This window comes from Hibiscus syriacus, unplaced genomic scaffold, assembly GCF_006381635.1.
Source record: "Hibiscus syriacus cultivar Baekdansim isolate YM2019G1 unplaced genomic scaffold, ASM638163v2 tig00111587_pilon, whole genome shotgun sequence".
Classification (NCBI taxonomy): domain Eukaryota; kingdom Viridiplantae; phylum Streptophyta; class Magnoliopsida; order Malvales; family Malvaceae; genus Hibiscus; species Hibiscus syriacus.
In genome coordinates this window covers 584,650-593,136 of record NW_024063129.1, presented here as the reverse complement: position 1 = coordinate 593,136, position 8,487 = coordinate 584,650, and the positions used below count along the sequence as shown (strand labels likewise).

Here is an 8,487-nt window from a genome sequence, read left to right as displayed (position 1 = left end):
TTTATCCAATATCATCTTGTATTTTCTTCCTTCATATTAGTTAAATATTTCACCTTTGCCCGTGGTTTTTTTCTTTTAGGTTTTCTATGTAAATCTTGGTATTTTTTGTTTTTCTTTTTCGATCATTTTTGTTTGTTTGTTGATAATCGTTTTGGCATTATAACACTAGGTTCTCACTATGGTGGATGAAGATTCAAGATGTTTTTATATAGTTCGATCTTGATGATACAATAGAACGATTTGATAAGAAGTCGACAACACAATAGACGAATGAGGAAAAGCGTAAGGATCATAAAGCTCTTTCGTAGATTCATTTACTCCTATTAAATAAGATTTTTAACATGTATTGAAGGAGTAGACAATTGTTTCATTGTGGGTGAAGTTAGAGCAATTATGCATGCAAAAATTATTGACCAGCAAGCTGCACTTAAAGCATCGATTTTATTCGCTCAAGTTGACAAAAGTTTTATCTCTTGAAGAGCACCGGACCGTATTTAAGGAAATTGTATCTAATCTAGAAACTTTATAAGTGGAGTATGACCAAGAAGACTTAGGATTGATCCTCCTATATTCAGTGTCTCATTCCTACTCAGCTTTCTGAAGCACAATCCTGTAAAATCGTGAAACATTCACTCTTGAAGAAGTGTACAATTGCACGCACTCGTTTGATAAGATGAAACATTGTGTAACTAGTTTCAAGCCCTAAGTAGAGGGTATCATAGTGCATGGGTAAACCGGCTCAGAACGTGGAAGAAAAGGCGAGCGCTCTTCTAGTAGTATAGGAATGAACATATCAAAATCTACCAATCAAGGAAGAACTTTTCACTTGTGTAGAAAGAAAGGTCATGTTAAAGTAGAGTGTTACCGGTTGCAAAATAAAATAAAAAAAGAAACTAAAGAGCATAACTCTAGAAAATCTAGAGAGAGCGATGTAGTGGAGGAGTACGATGATTGAGAACTCCTAGTTGCGGTTGATGACAACTTTATAACAAATGATGTGTGTATACTTGAATATGGTAGCAGTTTTCATATGAGCTCTAATCGTGATTAGTTTGCGACATATAAAGTTATATTTACAGGTGATATATTTTTTGGAAATAACGTTCCTTATAAAGTTTCAGTTATTGGCACAATCAAGATTAAGATTTTTGATGAGATTGTTTGAATACTTGATAATGTGAGAAATATTCCAGGCTTGAGTAAAAATCTAATTTTTTTAGGTACCTTAGATTCAAAAGAGTATAAATTCTCCAGTGAAGATGGATAGGGCTATGAAAATTTGCAAGAGCTCTCTTGTTGTGATGAAAGATCATAGAAAGGATGCCAATTTTTATGTTCTACAAGGTTCAACAATATTAGATAATGCAACTGATGTTTTATCCTCCGTTTCTAATAACGTTATTATTGATAAAAACATATTGACTAAATTATACAAAAAAATATTTTTTGTTGAATAAGCTAATTGTGGGTAGGATAATCATGTAAAGTAAAAAAAATCAATTTTGTGGGTATAACTAATTTGAAGATAGAATTATCATTGATGACCAGGATCATGTTGTGCATGATATTGCTCATGGTTATACATTTGTGAACAAAGTTGGTACTTATGATAATCATGTCTATATGAAGATTAAATCCATTACTGAACAAAGTTAGATAGAATTATTTGGTGTCCATTATTGAAGATTACTCCTTTAAGGGGAGTTGTGGAAGAGGTGGAGAGCTTGTTCGTTGAAGCAAAGAATTGTTTTTTGTTTAGTTTGAGTGCCTCATCAAATTTTGGGTGTTTTGTCTTGAATCCTTTGCACCTTCAGAATTCGTGTTAAAGTGGAGATTTATTAAAGTTTGACTTGAATTCAAAGTGACATAATTTAATTGGGAAAGTAATAAACCTATTTTGATTAAAAGTAGAGAACTTTATTAAAGTAATTTTTTATTTATTTAGTTTTCTTTGTAATCAAGTATCTATCCATATAAAATTTTAGAATTCATGTTAAAGAGGAGATTTAATAAAGTTTGACTCGAATTCAAAGTGACATAATTTAATTGGGAAAGTAATAAACCTATTTTGATTAAAAGTAGAGAACTTTATTAAAGTAATTTTTTACTTTATTTAGTTTTCTTTGTGATCAAGTATATATCCCTATAAAAAGATACTAAGGATAAGAGTTAGATATCAAGTTTTTCTTTCTCCAATACCCTCTTGTATTTTCTTCCTTCATATTAGTGAAATTTTTATCCTTCACTTGTAGTTAATTTTTTCCTTTCAAGTTTCCACATAAATTTTGGTGTTTTTTATTTTTCTTTTTCAATTGTGTTTATTTGTTTATCGATAATTGTTCTGGTAAACATAAAAAGTGTGCCACCTTTTGTTACTTCATCAGAGATTTTTTTCACTCTTAATAGACAATACAAAACTTACTAAAGGCTTTTCTTCATCGTCATACTCATCAAAAATTTACATATGTTCTATAGTAAGATGAATAATACGCATACGTTGACAATGCAAGCGATCACATCCTACAAACGTAATTATTCAAATTTAAGATTTTTATAGATAATAACACTTCATTTTACCACTGAGGTCTATGGGTTCAAATATAGAACAAATTTAAACATAAATCATTTACAAAACCATGTTAGCAAGTTCACACAGTAAAACACATGGTATTTTCTCCTAGTTTTGATTTTTCCTCCCTGTTATAGCTATGCACATAAGAGGATGAGACAAACCCATAATAGAGTACTTATCAAAGATTCTGGTCGCTTTTGTACTATACGATTGACAAATTAGAAACACTTCATGTTGATGTATTTTGAGTAGGATATTGAAAATTATATATATTTTGTATGTCAACCAGAATGATGACTATTAGTTGTTTTGTGTCTATTTTAAGTATTTCTTTTACTCTTGTGTTTTGATAGCTATATCATCTTAAGTTATCTTGTATTTTGTAATCCTATTTAATGAAAATGTTAGAATGATGGGAGTGCAGAGCAAGAAGCCTCTCCATAATTTTTCTTCAATCTATTGTATTCTCTTTTCATGTCTTTTCATTCTCTCTTTTAGAACTTATTTGCCTCAAAACTTTAACACTTCAAAGATCATTTCTTTTTTCTCTTTAATTTTTTAAATGATTGTATCGACAAAAAGAACAGTGACAAGTTCTTAAAATGTATTACCACAATTAATTCTCCAACTATAATCAAGTGCACAAGAGAAGAGAATAAGTCATCCATTTCCAAGTGTTTCTCTAACATTTTCTTGTAACACCCCAAATTTTGAGCTAGTAGTTTCGGGTTTCATGAGAGTTAAGTGGACCCTGTAGATTTCATAATTTAAGTTGTTGGGTTTAATTGGGTTGGATTTGGGACCAATTAGCCTTAAAATGGACTTTCAAATAAGGGACAAAAGGCCAAGTACTAAATGTAATTTGACCATTAAGGAAAATGGAAGTTGATTTTTTGGGGGTTTTAATGGTGTTGGGCGTGGGTTTCATTCTCCTTTATTCCCCTTCTCCATAGCTTGGCCAAAATTCAAGGTAAGTGTTTGAGATTCTTTCATGCTCCTCCAAGCTTCAAAATTCGTCCATAATCCTCCTCATTTCAATTTCATGCTAAGAATCATTGTTTTCTTTTTGGTTTGAGGAAAAATAGTGAAAAATCAACCAAGTTCAAAAAGAAATGTGCTTGATATCTAAAGGAGCTTCATTTCGGGTTTCTAAAATCAAGGTATTGTATTTATAATCCTTTGGAGTATTAAGATTTCATAAATCATAAGAAATGGCTAAGATTTGTGTAATTGAATACTTAGTGTTTCATTTTTTATTCATGCCATAAATCATGAATTTGATGTTTAATATGTGTTCTAAGACTCCTTAAGACCCTAAATAACTCCCAATAACATTGGTACATGATTTAGAATCAAACGATGGCCTTTAGGGTAAATTTTGAGTGTCTTCCAAGTCTAAAATATCAGTTCCAGGGTTGAGTATTGATACTGTGATGAACAATATTGATATTGGTTAAATTAGGGCAAAAAATAGGGATTTTAGGTTGTAATATCGATATTTCCAAGGGGAGTATCGATACTACCCCTATAGTATCGATACTTCAGGTGATTGTATCGATACTAGGCCCCAATTTCACAACAGATTACATTTTTTGTGTCGATACTCATAGGGGTATTGATACTTGACCCTAGGGTATAAGTACTACAAGTAGAGTATCGATACTACTCACTTTTGATGGTCCGTTTGACCTGTTTAAGGTCCTTAAGAACTAAGGACGATCAGTAATAGTAAGACTTAGTCCGTGAGGAACATAAATGACTAAGTATGTCTAAAAACACTCGTAAGAGCAAGTTACATCAGGAGTAACCATATTAAGTGTAATATGCCAAAGTATCTTTGAATGAGGACAAATACAAAAAGTTAAGACGGAGGATCGTTCAGGAGATATTCGACAAGTTGTATGATGATTATGTCAGATTTAGTAGTTGCAAAAAGTATGAGCTTCAAGAATGTCAGTGAACCCATAAAAAGTAAGTCGTCTTTTTCAATTCAAGAAGTTCTAAAGGGAAGTACGATAGGTTCGAATAGAGTATCGCTACTTAGAAATGAACTTGAGCCAGATATCGGGCTAGCCAATTCCTCAGATAATAAGTAAGCCATCGCATAACGTTCTAGGTAAGAGAATGCTAAAATAAACAGCTAGTATGATGTTGACTTCACTTTAGGGAGTCCAACTATGTTAATGTATACCCATGATACCTTTTTTGCCCTAGTGGGACATTACCAGTGCACGGGGAACTTCATGGGTTAACTAAGGTGTGAGACCCGAACACTCGCGAGTAGTGGGTTAGCAATGTCAGTATTATGTGGCCTATGGGCCTTATATTTGCATGGTTAGTTATGTCAGTTCGGTTGGGTAAGCTTTCAATGCACGTAAATTTTGGTTCTTACCTCTAGGTTATTCCGTATTCAATGTAGCCTGGGGTGTTGCTCCGAGATGCACGTAAATTCCTTTGACCACACCACCAGACCTATCCCATGTCCATTTGTGTCAGTCATGCATGTATATTCTTATCAGTTTAGTATGTCAGATATGTTAAAGCTTGGCTTGAAGGCTATGTGAGACCAAGCCAATGCTTCAGTTTGTACGAGAATTGTATCGATGTTATGTGACACCAGGTTCCCCTCAATGATCTACCTGATAGGTATGTGAGGACCAAGAGATCATTCAGTATGTTCGTGGGAATTACGCTGATGCTATATGACACTAGGGTTCCCACAGTAACTAGTATCTGAGAGCTATGTGAGACCAGATACTAGTCGATTTTTGCGTTCAGATAATGCACAATATGTCAAGTTTGCATTCAGATAATGATCATAAGTCTCAGTGTCGCATTTAGATAATGCGTAGCATGTTCAGTCATTAGGGTTAGAGACCCTTTAGAGGTGTACACATGGTGAGGTCCTTATTAGAGGATTAAGGGAAGCATGAGACCCCTACTTCAGTGATAGAGCAGTAAAGCCTTAAGTAGGTAGCACTTGATCTAGGTTAAGCATGTACCTATTGCTTAGTATCATGTCTTTAGCATGCTCGTGTTTATGAAATTCTTATGTAGCTCTAGATTAGAGATTATATTGTTAAGCTCAGCCTTCATATGTTTTCCGTTGGTAGGTCAGTAGCTTGGGCAGTTCGTGGAGCACCGTCGTAGCAGGACTTCCAGCATCTCCGACAGAGTATTGTATTGTAGTTTTACTGGGTATGTGTATTCATAGAACCTTACTATGTATTTGAGTTGTAAACTTTAGGTGCGTTTTGTTCATGGAATGTAGCATTACCTCCGGGAATGAGATTACCGAAATGTAACATTACCTGATACATTACTAGGAATGTTACATTATTGTGTTTGGCAGGAACGTATGATTACAGTGTTTGGTTTAGGGAATATAAGATTACTGGAACGTATATTTTACCAAATTGTCCTTGTTCTATATGTGTTAACAAGTGGAATTCTAAATATTTAAATGAAAATATTTATATAAAAAATCATCGAAAATATATTACTTTATTATTTTAAATTTATATACTTTTTAATAAAATTTTTATATAAATTTTTTATAAAATTTAAAAGATAAATGTGTAGAATAAAAGAGTAAATATATATCATGTATTATTTTAATTATAAATAATATTATTTTTTACATTATTTATCTAAAAATATATTAAAATTTTACATCAATATTTAACTAAATAAGAATATAAAAAATTTAATAGATAAACCATGCCTTCAAGATTGATTTTAACGTGCTTGAGTCCACTTATTTATTCCTCCTCCTCATATCATTAAATAAAGTCAGAGCTTCAGATGGATATTCATGCTCCACTTTTGCAGAGATGATCGACGTCCAAGATAAAGAACTCTTCTCGGGCATCAATTCGAACACCGAATTAGCCTCTGCAATTTTTCCACATTCAGAATACATCTGAATGAGATCGTTTCCACTCATAGGATACGAAAGAATACCTCTTTTGATCATGTAAGCCTGAGCTTGTATCCCCATATAAAAATGTACCGGGCTGTTACATGATCTAAAAATATCACAAACAGTGATCGGTTCAATATAACCGGATCACGACTGAATCCTCCTGAGAAGTCTGTGAATCATTTAATGGTCTTTTGCCTTGAGGCAGGTCTGTATCAATAAATTCCATGAGATCTCATAATCTGAAATCGAAGAACATATCTTGAGTGCTTGATGGTGATTAATTCCGAGTAAAGATTTATGAGCATGTTAACTACAGAAAGATTTGATTCATAACAAGCTTTGAGTATCTTGCAATGTAATTCTCTTCCCTTTCTAAGATCACCTAAAGCCACACTAGCTAGAATAACAGATGTTGAGGTGAACTCATTTGCTTCAATACCATTAAGCTGCATTTTCTGGAGACATGTAAGTGCTTCCACAAACCACCCATTCCATGAAAGTCCAGAGATCAGAGCTGACCACCTTACGGTTCCTGGATCTTCTACTCTTTCGAAAACCCTTGAAGCTGCCTCTGGCACCCCATATTTGGAATACATATCGATCAAAGCACTTGTAACATATGGATCGGAATGAACATCTAGTTTTCTGGCCAAGGAGTGGAATACTTTCCCTGCGTCAAGATTCAATAACAGAGAGCACCATTTTAGCAGGCTTGCTATAATAATATTCTCATTGGATTCACCTCTTTCTAAGCCAACATACACCTTCAAAGGAACCTTTTTCCACTGTTCCGAGCTCTCATGCTCGATGCACTCGATATACATATCCAAAAGAGAGCACATAACATAGTTATTCGATACTAAGCCGGTCCTAACTATATATCCATGAACATGCCTACCATAGTCCATCTCGTGTAAACTCGAAATTGCCTTGAGAACACCTGTAATGGTGAAATCATCACAATAACAGACTTGATGCATTAAAACTCTGAAATTCCTAATAACTTCAAAGTAATGAAATTTATGTACATAACCCATGATCAATTTGTTCCATGAAACTAAATCTTTCTCAAATAGATGGTCGAAAACTCATACTAATCCTTTCAAATCCTTAGATTTTGCATAAAAATCCATTAAACTATTGTCCAGAAACAAACAACAGCCTTCCCCAAATCCTTTCTTGATCATCAAATCATGTAGTTGACTTCCCAAATTCAACTGCTCCAAATTGGAACATGCCTTGATAACCATTGAAAACACAAAAGCATCCAACTCGGTTTCCTTAGAAACCATATCGAGGACTAGAATAAAAAAGAGAACAACCATTCCATACAAGTTTCTGTAGAAAAACAAGGTTATTGTAAATTTATTTCTGAATATTTTTCATTAAATTACAGCTTTGGGTTTCTCTGTTCACGCTAAAATTTGCATATAATGATTTTGATTAAAAGAACAAATTGGAAAAAAAGATACCTTTGTGGATGAGCTTGGTTTTCTTACATAGTTTTTTTTGCCAGCGAGTGGCTTTGCAAAGGGAGCGAGAGCTAAATTCTTCTTCTTGTCCTCCTTCGATTGCGATGAGCCCGCAACCGTTGACGACTATGGATCGAGAGCGCACAGCTGGAGGCTAGAGCGGTGGAGTGTGAGGAAGGAATGAACGTTTTTAGGAATTTCAATTTTTGGGAATTTCAATTTTGAGAACACAAACCCATAACTAAGTCGAAGAAGAAGAAGATTTCAACCATAACGAAGACAACGGGGATGGGAATAATGAAAGAGAAAATAACCTCAGTGACCAAAAATCCCATATAATATACGATTTTAACCAACTTTTTTCGGATTTGCCAAAATGACCAACAAAATCGCAATGCGATCGCTAATTCGCAACGCGATCTCCATTATCGCAAATTCGCGTTGCGATAGTTAGAAATCGCGTTGCGATGGTATACAATGTCGTTGCGATTTTCCCAATTCGCAATGCGAATAAGTAA

The 8,487-nt window shown here is 33.9% G+C and overlaps 1 pseudogene; it reads right to left on the bottom strand.

The window, feature by feature from the left end:
* Positions 1–6,278: 6,278 nt before the first annotated feature.
* LOC120165699 lies at positions 6,279–7,822 on the bottom strand (annotated as a pseudogene).
* Between the last annotated feature and the right edge of the window lie 665 nt (positions 7,823–8,487).